Source organism: Equus caballus, chromosome 26 (assembly GCF_041296265.1).
Source record: "Equus caballus isolate H_3958 breed thoroughbred chromosome 26, TB-T2T, whole genome shotgun sequence".
NCBI classification, from domain to species: Eukaryota; Metazoa; Chordata; class Mammalia; order Perissodactyla; family Equidae; genus Equus; species Equus caballus.
Genome location: NC_091709.1, coordinates 2,036,818 through 2,049,116, shown reverse-complemented (window position 1 = coordinate 2,049,116; position 12,299 = coordinate 2,036,818).

Below are 12,299 nucleotides of genomic sequence, written 5' to 3'. Positions count from 1 at the left end.
GCCGGCATGCCCCTCACGTGATTCCGGCTTGTCCCCGAAGTGGTGCTGGTGTAGCGGGCAGGTGATTTTGGCGTGTCCGGCAGGTGGTTCAGGCGAGTTGAGCGGGTGGTTGCGACGTGCTCGGCAGGTGCATCCGGCGTCTCCGGCACGTGTTTCTGGCACATCTGACTGGTGGTTCCGGCATGCCCAAAAGTTGATTCCGGTCTGTCCGGTAGGTGGTTCCGGCGTGCACGGCACGTGGTTCTGGTACGTCCCAGAGGTGGTTGCGTATGCCCAACAGGTGATTCCGGACTGTCCGCCACGTGCTTCTGGCACGTCTGAGAGGTGGTTCCTACATGCCCGGCAGGTCATTTCGGAGAGTCGTCCAAGTGTCTCTGGCGTAGCCCGCAGGTGATTTTGGCGTGTCCGGCAGGTGGTTCCGCCATGCTCGGCAGGTGGTTCAGGCATGGCCGTCACGTGGTTCCAGTCTGTCCAGGACGTGTTTCCAGCTTCTCCGGCAGGTGGTTCTGGTACGTCTGAGAGGTGGTTCCGCCATGGCTGGCAGGTGATCCCGGACTGTCCCCCAGGTGGTTCTGTCATAGCCAGCAGTTAATATTGGCCTGTCCGGCAGGTGGTTCCAGCCAGTCGAACAGGTGGCTCCGGCGTGCTCGGCAGGTGGTTCCGGTCTGTCCGCTAGGTGATTCCGGCGTGTCCGGCACGTGCTTCCGGCACGTCTGAGAGGTGGTTCCGGCATGCGCGACAGGTGATTTCGGAGTGTCCGCCAGGTGGTTCTGGCGTACCCGGCAGGTGATTTTGGCGTGTCCGGCAGGTGTTTCTGGCGAGTCGAGCAGGTGGCTCTGGCATGCTCGGCAGGTGCTTCCGGCGTCTCCGGCACGTGGTTCTGGTGTGTCTGAGAGCTGGTTCCGGCATGTCCGGCAGATGATTCCGGAGTGTCCGCCAAGTGGTTCTGGCATACCCGGCTGGTGATTTGGGCATGTCAGGTAGGTGGTTCCGGCGAGTCGAGCAGGTGGCTCCCGCGTGCTCGGCAGGTTGTTCAGACGGGTCTGGCAGGTGTTTTCCGTCTGTTCGGGGTGTGGTTCCAGCATCTCATGCACATGGTTCTGGCACGTGTGAGATGTGGTTCCGGCCGGCCCGACAGGTGTTTCCACAGTGTCCGCCAAGTGGTACTGGCGTAGTTGGCAGGTGATTTTGGCATGACCGGCAGGTGGTTCCAGCAAGCCCGGCAGGTGATTCCGAAGTGTTCCCCAACTGGTTGTGGCGTAGCCGGCAGGTGATTTTTGCGTGTCCGGCAGGTGGTTCTGGCGAGTCGAGCAGGTGGTTCCGGCGTGCTCGGCAGGTGCTTCCGGGGTCATTGGCACGTGGTTCTGGCTTATCTGAGAGGTGGTTCCGGCATGCCCGGCAGGTGATTCCGGAGTGTTCGCCAAGTGCTTCCGGCGTAGCCGGCAGGTGATTTTGCATGTCCAGCGGTCGTTCCGGCGGGTCGAGCCGGTGGTTCCGGCGTGTCCGGCAGGTGGTTCCGGTCTGTCCGGCAGGTGGTTCTGTGGTGTCCGGCACGAGGTTCAGTCTGAGAGGCTGTGCCGGCATGCCCCTCACGTGATTCCGGCTTGTCCCCGAAGTGGTGCTGGTGTAGCGGGCAGGTGATTATGGCGTGTCTGGCAGGTGGTTCAGGCGAGTTGAGCAGGTGGTTCCGGCGTGCTCGGCTTGTGCTTCCGGGGTCATTGGCACGGGGTTCTGGCATGTCTGAGAGGTGGTTCCTGCATTCCCGGCAAGTGATTCCGGAGTGTTCGCCAAGTGGTTCTGGCATAGTCGGCAGGTGATTTTGGCATGTCCGGCAGGTGGTTCAGGCGAGTTGAGCAGGTGGTTCCAACGTTCTTGGCAGGTGCTTCCGGCGTCTCCGGCACGTGTTTCTGGCACATCTGACAGGTGGTTCCGGCATGCCCGAAAGGTGATTCCGGTGTGTCCGGTAGGTGGTTCCAGCCTGCACGGCATGTGGTTCTGGTACGGCTCAAAGGTGGTTGCGCATGCCCAACAGGTGATTCCGGACTGTCCGCCACATGGTTCTGGCACGTCTGAGAGGTGGTTCCGGCATGCCCGGCAGGTCATCCCAGAGAGTCCTCCAAGTGGTTCTGGCATAACACGCAGGTGATTTTGGCGTGTCTGGCAGGTTGTTCCGTTGTGCTTGGCAGGTGGTTCAGGCTTGGCCGGCAGGTGGTTCCAGACTGTCCAGGACGTGTTCCCAGCTTCTCCGGCAGGTGGTTCTGGTACGTGTGAGAGGTGGTTCCGCCATGGCTGGCAGGTGATCCCGGACTGTCCCCCAGGTGGTTCTGGCATAGCCAGCAGTTAATATTGGCCTGTCCGGCAGGTGATTCCAGCCAGTCGAACAGGTGGCTCCGGCGTGCTCGGCAGGTGGTTCCGGTCTGTCCGGTAGGTGATTCCGGCGTGTCCGGCACGTGCTTCCGGCACGTCTGAGAGGTGGTTCCGGCATGCGCGACAGGTGATTTCGGAGTGTCCGCCAGGTGGTTCTGGCGTACCCGCCAGGTGATTTTGGCGTGTCCGGCAGGTGTTTCTGACGAGTCGAGCAGGTGGCTCCGGCATGCTCGGCAGGTGCTTCCGGCGTCTCCGGCACGTGGTTCTGGTGTGTCTGAGAGCTGGTTCCGGCATGTCCGGCAGATGATTCCGGAGTGTCCGCCAAGTGGTTCTGGCATACCCGGCTGGTGATTTGGGCATGTCACGTAGGTGGTTCCGGCGAGTCGAGCAGGTGGCTCCGGCGTGCTCGGCAGGTTGTTCAGACGGGTCTGGCAGGTGTTTTCCGTCTGTTCGGGGTGTGGTTCCAGCATCTCATGCACATGGTTCTGGCACGTGTGAGATGTGGTTCCGGCCGGCCCGACAGGTGTTTCCACAGTGTCCGCCAAGTGGTACTGGCGTAGTTGGCAGGTGATTTTGGCATGACCGGCAGGTGGTTCCAGCTAGCCCGGCAGGTGATTCCGAACTGTTCCCCAACTGTTTGTAACGTAGCCGGCAGGTGATTTTTGCGTGTCCGGCAGGTGGTTCTGGCGAGTCGAGCAGGTGGTTCCGGCGTGCTCGGCAGGTGCTTCCGGGGTCATTGGCACGTGTTTCTGGCTTATATGAGAGGTGGTTCCGGCATGCCCGGCAGGTGATTCCGGAGTGTTCGCCAAGTGTTTCCGGCGTAGCCGGCAGGTGATTTTGCATGTCCAGCGGTCGTTCCGGCGGGTCGAGCTGGTGGTTCCTGCGTGTGCGGCAGGTGGTTCCGGTCTGTCCGGCAGGTGGTTCTGTGGTGTCCGGCACGAGGTTCAGTCTGAGAGGCTGTGCCGGCATGCCCCTCACGTGATTCCGGCTTGTCCCCGAAGTGGTGCTGTTGTAGCGGGCAGGTGATTTTGGCGTGTCCGGCAGGTGGTTCAGGCGAGTTGAGCAGGTGGTTCCGGCGTGCTCGGCTGGTGGTTCCGGTGGTGCGCTAGGTGATTCCGGCGTGTCCGGCACGTGGTTCTGGTGTGTCTGAGAGCTGGTTCCGGCATGTCCGGCAGATGATTCCAGAGTGTCCGCCAAGTGGTTCTGGCATACCCGGCTGGTGATTTGGGCATGTCAGGTAGGTGGTTCCGGCGAGTCGAGCAGGTGGCTCCGGCGTGCTCGGCAGGTTGTTCAGACGGGTCTGGCAGGTGTTTTCCGTCTGTTCGGGGTGTGGTTCCAGCATCTCATGCACATGGTTCTGGCACGTATGAGATGTGGTTCCGGCCGGCCCGACAGGTGTTTCCACAGTGTCCGCCAAGTGGTACTGGCGTAGTTGGCAGGTGATTTTGGCATGACCGGCAGGTGGTTCCAGCAAGCCCGGCAGGTGATTCCGAAGTGTTCCCCAACTGGTTGTGGCGTAGCCGGCAGGTGATTTTTGCGTGTCCGGCAGGTGGTTCTGGCGAGTCGAGCAGGTGGTTCCGGCGTGCTCGGCAGGTGCTTCCGGGGTCATTGGCACGTGGTTCTGCCTTATCTGAGAGGTGGTTCCGGCATGCCCGGCAGGTGATTCCGGAGTGTTCGCCAAGTGCTTCCGGCGTAGCCGGCAGGTGATTTTGCATGTCCAGCGGTCGTTCCGGCGGGTCGAGCCGGTGGTTCCGGCGTGTCCGGCAGGTGGTTCCGGTCTGTCCGGCAGGTGGTTCTGTGGTGTCCGGCACGAGGTTCAGTCTGAGAGGCTGTGCCGGCATGCCCCTCACGTGATTCCGGCTTGTCCCCGAAGTGGTGCTGGTGTAGCGGGCAGGTGATTTTGGCGTGTCCGGCAGGTGGTTCAGGCGAGTTGAGCAGGTGGTTCCGGCGTGCTCGGCTGGTGCTTCCGGGGTCATTGGCACGGGGTTCTGGCATGTCTGAGAGGTGGTTCCTGCATGCCCGGCAAGTGATTCCGGAGTGTTCGCCAAGTGGTTCTGGCCTAGTCGGCAGGTGATTTTGGCATGTCCGGCAGGTGGTTCAGGCGAGTTGAGCAGGTGGTTGCGACGTGCTCGGCAGGTGCTTCCGGCGTCTCCGGCACGTGTTTCTGGCACATCTGACTGGTGGTTCCGGCATGCCCAAAAGTTGATTCCGGTCTGTCCGGTAGGTGGTTCCGGCGTGCACGGCACGTGGTTCTGGTACGTCTCAGAGGTGGTTGCGTATGCCCAACAGGTGATTCCGGACTGTCCGCCACGTGCTTCTGGCACGTCTGAGAGGTGGTTCCAACATGCCCGGCAGGTCATTTCGGAGAGTCGTCCAAGTGGTTCTGGCGTAGCCCGCAGGTGATTTTGGCGTGTCCGGCAGGTGGTTCCGCCATGCTCGGCAGGTGGTTCAGGCATGGCCGTCACGTGGTTCCAGTCTGTCCAGGACGTGTTTCCAGCTTCTCCGGCAGGTGGTTCTGGTACGTGTGAGAGGTGGTTCCGCCATGGCTGGCAGGTGATCCCGGACTGTCCCCCAGGTGGTTCTGGCATAGCCAGCAGTTAATATTGGCCTGTCCGGCAGGTGGTTCCAGCCAGTCGAACAGGTGGCTCCGGCGTGCTCGGCAGGTGGTTCCGGTCTGTCCGGTAGGTGATTCCGGCGTGTCCGGCACGTGCTTCCGGCACGTCTGGAGGTGGTTCCGGCATGCGCGACAGGTGATTTCGGAGTGTCCGCCAGGTGGTTCTGGCGTACCCGGCAGGTGATTTTGGCGTGTCCGGCAGGTGTTTCTGGCGAGTCGAGCAGGTGGCTCCGGCATTCTCGGCAGGTGCTTCTGGCGTCTCCAGCACGCGGTTCTGGTGTGTCTGAGAGCTGGTTCCGGCATGTCCGGCAGATGATTCCGGAGTGTCCGCCAAGTGGTTCTGGCATACCCGGCTGGTGATTTGGGCATGTCAGTTAGGTGGTTCCTGCGAGTCGAGCAGGTGGCTCCGGCGTGCTCGGCAGGTTGTTCAGACGGGTCTGGCAGGTGTTTTCCGTCTGTTCGGGGTGTGGTTCCAGCATCTCATGCACATGGTTCTGGCACGTGTGAGATGTGGTTCCGGCCGGCCCGACAGGTGTTTCCACAGTGTCCGCCAAGTGGTACTGGCGTAGTTGGCAGGTGATTTTGGCGTGTCCGGCAGGTGGTTCAGGCGAGTTGAGCAGGTGGTTCCGGCGTGCTCGGCTGGTGCTTCCGGGGTCATTGGCACGGGGTTCTGGCATGTCTGAGAGGTGGTTCCTGCATGCCCGGCAAGTGATTCCGGAGTGTTCGCCAAGTGGTTCTGGCATAGTCGGCAGGTGATTTTGGCATGTCCGGCAGGTGGTTCATGCGAGTTGAGCAGGTGGTTCCAACGTGCTTGGCAGGTGCTTCCGGCGTCTCCGGCACGTGTTTCTGGCACATCTGACAGGTGGTTCCGGCATGCCCGAAAGGTGATTCCGGTCTGTCCGGTAGGTGGTTCCAGCCTGCACGGCATGTGGTTCTGGTACGTCTCAGAGGTGGTTGCGCATGCCCAACAGGTGATTCCGGACTGTCCGCCACATGGTTCTGGCACGTCTGAGTGGTGGTTCCGGCATGCCCGGCAGGTCATCCCAGAGAGTCCTCCAAGTGGTTCTGGCATAACACGCAGGTGATTTTGGCGTGTCTGGCAGGTTGTTCCGTTGTGCTTGGCAGGTGGTTCAGGCTTGGCCGGCAGGTGGTTCCAGACTGTCCAGGACGTGTTTCCAGCTTCTCCGGCAGGTGGTTCTGGTACGTGTGAGAGGTGGTTCCGCCATGGCTGGCAGGAGATCCCGGACTGTCCCCCAGGTGGTTCTGGCATAGCCAGCAGTTAATATTGGCCTGTCCGGCAGGTGGTTCCAGCCAGTCGAACAGGTGGCTCCGGCGTGATCGGCATGTGGTTCCGGTCTGTCCGGTAGGTGATTCCGGCGTGTCCGGCACGTGCTTCCGGCACGCCTGAGAGGTGGTTCCGGCATGCGCGACAGGTGATTTCGGAGTGTCCGCCAGGTGGTTCTGGCGTACCCGGCAGGTGATTTTGGCGTGTCCGGCAGGTGTTTCTGGCGAGTCGAGCAGGTGGCTCCGGCATGCTCGGAAGGTGCTTCCGGCGTCTCCGGCACTTGGTTCTGGTGTGTCTGAGAGCTGGTTCCGGCATGTCCGGCAGATGATTCCTGAGTGTCCGCAAAGTGGTTCTGGCATACCCAGAAGGTGATTTTGGCGTGTCAGGGAGGTGGTACCGGTGAGTCGAGCAGGTGGTTCCGGCGTGCTCAGCAGGTGGTTCAGGCGGTTTTGGCAGGTGGTATCCGTCTGTTCGGGGTGTGGTTCCAGCATCTCATGAACACGTTTCTGGCACGTCTGAGATGTGCTCCCGGCCGGCCCGACAGGTGTTTCCGCAGTGTCCGCCAAGGGGTTCTGGCGTACTTGGCAGGTGATTTTGTCATGACCGGCAGGTGATTCCAGCAAGCCTGGCAGGTGATTCCAAAGTGTTCACCAACTGGTTGTGGCGTAGCCGGCAGGTGATTTTTGCGTGATCGGCAGGTGGTTCTGGCGAGTCGAGCAGGTGGTTCCGGCGTGCTCGGCTGGTGCTTCCGGGGTCATTGGCACGGGGTTCTGGCATGTCTGAGAGGTGGTTCCTGCATGCCCGGCAAGTGATTCCGGAGTGTTCGCCAAGTGGTTCTGGCATAGTTGGCAGGTGATTTTGGCATGTCCGGCAGGTGGTTCAGGCGAGTTGAGCAGGTGGTTCCAACGTGCTTGGCAGGTGCTTCCGGCGTCTCCGGCACGTGTTTCTGGCACATCTGACAGGTGGTTCCGGCATGCCCGAAAGGTGATTCCGGTCTGTCCGGTAGGTGGTTCCAGCCTGCACGGCATGTGGTTCTGGTACGTCTCAGAGGTGGTTGCGCATGCCCAACAGGTGATTCCGGACTGTCCGCCACATGGTTCTGGCACGTCTGAGAGGTGGTTCCGGCATGCCCGGCAGGTCATCCCAGAGGGTCCTCCAAGTGGTTCTGGCATAACACGCAGGTGATTTTGGCGTGTCTGGCAGGTTGTTCCGTTGTGCTTGGCAGGTGGTTCAGGCTTGGCCGGCAGGTGGTTCCAGACTGTCCAGGACGTGTTTCCAGCTTCTCCGGCAGGTGGTTCTGGTACGTCTGAGAGGTGGTTCCGCCATGGCTGGCAGGTGATTCCGGACCGTCCCCCAGGTGGTTCTGGCATAGCCAGCAGTTGATATTGGCCTGTCCGGCAGGTGGTTCCAGCGAGTCGAACAGGTGGCTCCGGCGTGCTCGGCAGGTGGTTCCGGTCTGTCCGGTAGGTGATTCCGGCGTGTCCGGCACGTGCTTCCGGCACGTCTGAGAGGTGGTTCCGGCATGCGCGACAGGTGATTTCGGAGTGTCTGCCAGGTGGTTCTGGCGTAGCCGGCAGGTGATTTTGGCGTGTCCGGCAGGTGATTCTGGTGAGTCCAGCAGGTGGTTCCGGCATGCCCGGCAGGGGATTCCGGAGTGTTCGCCAAGTGTTTCCGGCGTAGCCGGCAGGTGATTTTGCATGTCCAGCGGTCGTTCCGGCGGGTCGAGCCGGTGGTTCCGGCGTGTCCGGCAGGTGGTTCCGGTCTGTCCGGCAGGTGGTTCTGTGGTGTCCGGCACGAGGTTCAGTCTGAGAAGCTGTGCCGGCATGCCCCTCATGTGATTCCGGCTTGTCCCCGAAGTGGTGCTGGTGTAGCGGGCAGGTGATTTTGGCGTGTCCGGCAGGTGGTTCAGGCGAGTTGTGCGGGTGGTTGCGACGTGCTCGGCAGGTGCTTCCGGCGTACCCGGCACGTGTTTCTGGCACATCTGACTGGTGGTTCCGGCATGCCCAAAAGTTGATTCCGGTCTGTCCGGTAGGTGGTTCCGGCGTGCACGGCACGTGGTTCTGGTACGTGTCAGAGGTGGTTGCGTGTGCCCAACAGGTGATTCCGGACTGTCCGCCACGTGCTTCTGGCACGTCTGAGAGGTGGTTCCAACATGCCCGGCAGGTCATTTCGGAGAGTCGTCCAAGTGGTCCTGGCGTAGCCCGCAGGTGATTTTGGCGTGTCCGGCAGGTGGTTCCGTTGTGCTCGGCAGGTGGTTCAGGCTTGGCCGGCAGGTGGTTCCAGACTGTCCAGGACGTGTTTCCAGCTTCTCCGGCAGGTGGTTCTGGTACGTCTGAGAGGTGGTTCCGCCATGGCTGGCAGGTGATTCCGGACCGTCCCCCAGGTGGTTCTGGCATAGCCCGCAGTTGATATTGGCCTGTCCGGCCGGTGGTTCCAGCGATTCGAACAGGTGACTCCGGCGTGCTCGGCAGGTGGTTCCGGTCTGTCCGGTAGGTGATTCCGGCGTGTCCGGCACGTGCTTCTGGCACGTCTGAGAGGTGGTTCCGGCATGCGCGACAGGTGATTTCGGAGTGTCCGCCAGGTGGCTCTGGCGTACCCGGCAGGTGATTTTGGCGTGTCCGGCAGGCGTTTCTGGCGAGTCGAGCAGGTGGCTCCGGCATGCTCGGCAGGTGCTTCCGGCGTCTCCGGCACTTGGTTCTGGTGTGTCTGAGAGCTGGTTCCGGCATGTCCGGCAGATGATTCCGGAGTGTCCGCCAAGTGGTTCTGGCATACCCGGCTGGTGATATGGGCATGTCAGGTAGGTGGTTCCGGCGAGTCGAGCAGGTGGCTCCCGCGTGCTCGGCAGGTTGTTCAGACGGGTCTGGCAGGTGTTTTCCGTCTGTTCGGGGTGTGGTTCCAGCATCTCATGCACATGGTTCTGGCACGTCTGAGAGGTGGTTCCGGCCGGACCGACAGGTGTTTCCACAGTGTCCGCCAAGTGGTACTGGCGTAGTTGGCAGGTGATTTTGGCATGACCGGCAGGTGGTTCCAGCAAGCCCGGCAGGTGATTGCGAAGTGTTCCCCAACTGGTTGTGGCGTAGCCGGCAGGTGATTTTTGCGTGTCCGGCAGGTGGTTCTGGCGAGTAAGCAGGTGGTTCCGGCGTGCTCGGCAGGTGCTTCCGGGGTCATTGGCACGTGGTTCTGGCATATCTGAGAGGTGGTTCCGGCATGCCCGGCAGGTGATTCCGGAGTGTTCGCCAAGTGTTTCCGGCATAGCCGGCAGGTGAGTTTGCATGTCCAGCGGTCGTTCCGGCGGGTAGAGCCGGTGGTTCCGGCGTGTCCGGCAGGTGGTTCCGGTCTGTCCGGCAGGTGGTTCTGTGGTGTCCGGCACGAGGTTCAGTCTGAGAGGCTGTGCCGGCATGCCCCTCACGTGATTCCGGCTTGTCCCCGAAGTGGTGCTGGTGTAGCGGGCAGGTGATTTTGGCGTGTCCGGCAGGTGGTTCAGGCGAGTTGAGCGGGTGGTTGCGACGTGCTCGGCAGGTGCATCCGGCGTCTCCGGCACGTGTTTCTGGCACATCTGACTGGTGGTTCCGGCATGCCCAAAAGTTGATTCCGGTCTGTCCGGTAGGTGGTTCCGGCGTGCACGGCACGTGGTTCTGGTACGTCCCAGAGGTGGTTGCGTATGCCCAACAGGTGATTCCGGACTGTCCGCCACGTGCTTCTGGCACGTCTGAGAGGTGGTTCCTACATGCCCGGCAGGTCATTTCGGAGAGTCGTCCAAGTGTCTCTGGCGTAGCCCGCAGGTGATTTTGGCGTGTCCGGCAGGTGGTTCCGCCATGCTCGGCAGGTGGTTCAGGCATGGCCGTCACGTGGTTCCAGTCTGTCCAGGACGTGTTTCCAGCTTCTCCGGCAGGTGGTTCTGGTACGTCTGAGAGGTGGTTCCGCCATGGCTGGCAGGTGATCCCGGACTGTCCCCCAGGTGGTTCTGGCATAGCCAGAAGTTAATATTGGCCTGTCCGGCAGGTGGTTCCAGCCAGTCGAACAGGTGGCTCCGGCGTGCTCGGCAGGTGGTTCCGGTCTGTCCGCTAGGTGATTCCGGCGTGTCCGGCACGTGCTTCCGGCACGTCTGAGAGGTGGTTCCGGCATGCGCGACAGGTGATTTCGGAGTGTCCACCAGGTGGTTCTGGCGTACCCGGCAGGTGATTTTGGCGTGTCCGGCAGGTGTTTCTGGCGAGTGGAGCAGGTGGCTCCGGCATGCTCGGCAGGTGCTTCCGGCGTCTCCGGCACGTGGTTCTGGTGTGTCTGAGAGCTGGTTCCGGCATGTCCGGCAGATGATTCCGGAGTGTCCGCCAAGTGGTTCTGGCATACCCGGCTGGTGATTTGGGCATGTCAGGTAGTTGGTTCTGGCGAGTCGAGCAGGTGGCTCCGGCGTGCTCGGCAGGTTGTTCAGACGGGTCTGGCAGGTGTTTTCCGTCTGTTCGGGGTGTGGTTCCAGCATCTGATGCACATGGTTCTGGCACGTGTGAGATGTGGTTCCGGCCGGCCCGACAGGTGTTTCCACAGTGTCCGCCAAGTGGTACTGGCGTAGTTGGCAGGTGATTTTGGCATGACCGGCAGGTGGTTCCAGCTAGCCCGGCAGGTGATTCCGAACTGTTCCCCAACTGTTTGTAACGTAGCCGGCAGGTGATTTTTGCGTGTCCGGCAGGTGGTTCTGGCGAGTCGAGCAGGTGGTTCCGGCGTGCTCGGCAGGTGCTTCCGGGGTCATTGGCACGTGTTTCTGGCTTATATGAGAGGTGGTTCCGGCATGCCCGGCAGGTGATTCCGGAGTGTTCGCCAAGTGTTTCCGGCGTAGCCGGCAGGTGATTTTGCATGTCCAGCGGTCGTTCCGGCGGGTCGAGCTGGTGGTTCCTGCGTGTGCGGCAGGTGGTTCCGGTCTGTCCGGCAGGTGGTTCTGTGGTGTCCGGCACGAGGTTCAGTCTGAGAGGCTGTGCCGGCATGCCCCTCACGTGATTCCGGCTTGTCCCCGAAGTGGTGCTGTTGTAGCGGGCAGGTGATTTTGGCGTGTCCGGCAGGTGGTTCAGGCGAGTTGAGCAGGTGGTTCCGGCGTGCTCGGCTGGTGGTTCCGGTGGTGCGCTAGGTGATTCCGGCGTGTCCGGCACGTGGTTCTGGTGTGTCTGAGAGCTGGTTCCGGCATGTCCGGCAGATGATTCCGGAGTGTCCGCCAAGTGGTTCTGGCATACCCGGCTGGTGATTTGGGCATGTCAGGTAGGTGGTTCCGGCGAGTCGAGCAGGTGGCTCCGGCGTGCTCGGCAGGTTGTTCAGACGGGTCTGGCAGGTGTTTTCCGTCTGTTCGGGGTGTGGTTCCAGCATCTCATGCACATGGTTCTGGCACGTATGAGATGTGGTTCCGGCCGGCCCGACAGGTGTTTCCACAGTGTCCGCCAAGTGGTACTGGCGTAGTTGGCAGGTGATTTTGGCATGACCGGCAGGTGGTTCCAGCAAGCCCGGCAGGTGATTCCGAAGTGTTCCCCAACTGGTTGTGGCGTAGCCGGCAGGTGATTTTTGCGTGTCCGGCAGGTGGTTCTGGCGAGTCGAGCAGGTGGTTCCGGCGTGCTCGGCAGGTGCTTCCGGGGTCATTGGCACGTGGTTCTGCCTTATCTGAGAGGTGGTTCCGGCATGCCCGGCAGGTGATTCCGGAGTGTTCGCCAAGTGCTTCCGGCGTAGCCGGCAGGTGATTTGGCATGTCCAGCGGTCGTTCCGGCCGGTCGAGCCGGTGGTTCCGGCGTGTCCGGCAGGTGGTTCCGGTCTGTCCGGCAGGTGGTTCTGTGGTGTCCGGCACGAGGTTCAGTCTGAGAGGCTGTGCCGGCATGCCCCTCACGTGATTCCGGCTTGTCCCCGAAGTGGTGCTGGTGTAGCGGGCAGGTGATTTTGGCGTGTCCGGCAGGTGGTTCAGGCGAGTTGAGCAGGTGGTTCCGGCGTGCTCGGCTGGTGCTTCCGGGGTCATTGGCACGGGGTTCTGGCATGTCTGAGAGGTGGTTCCTGCATGCCCGGCAA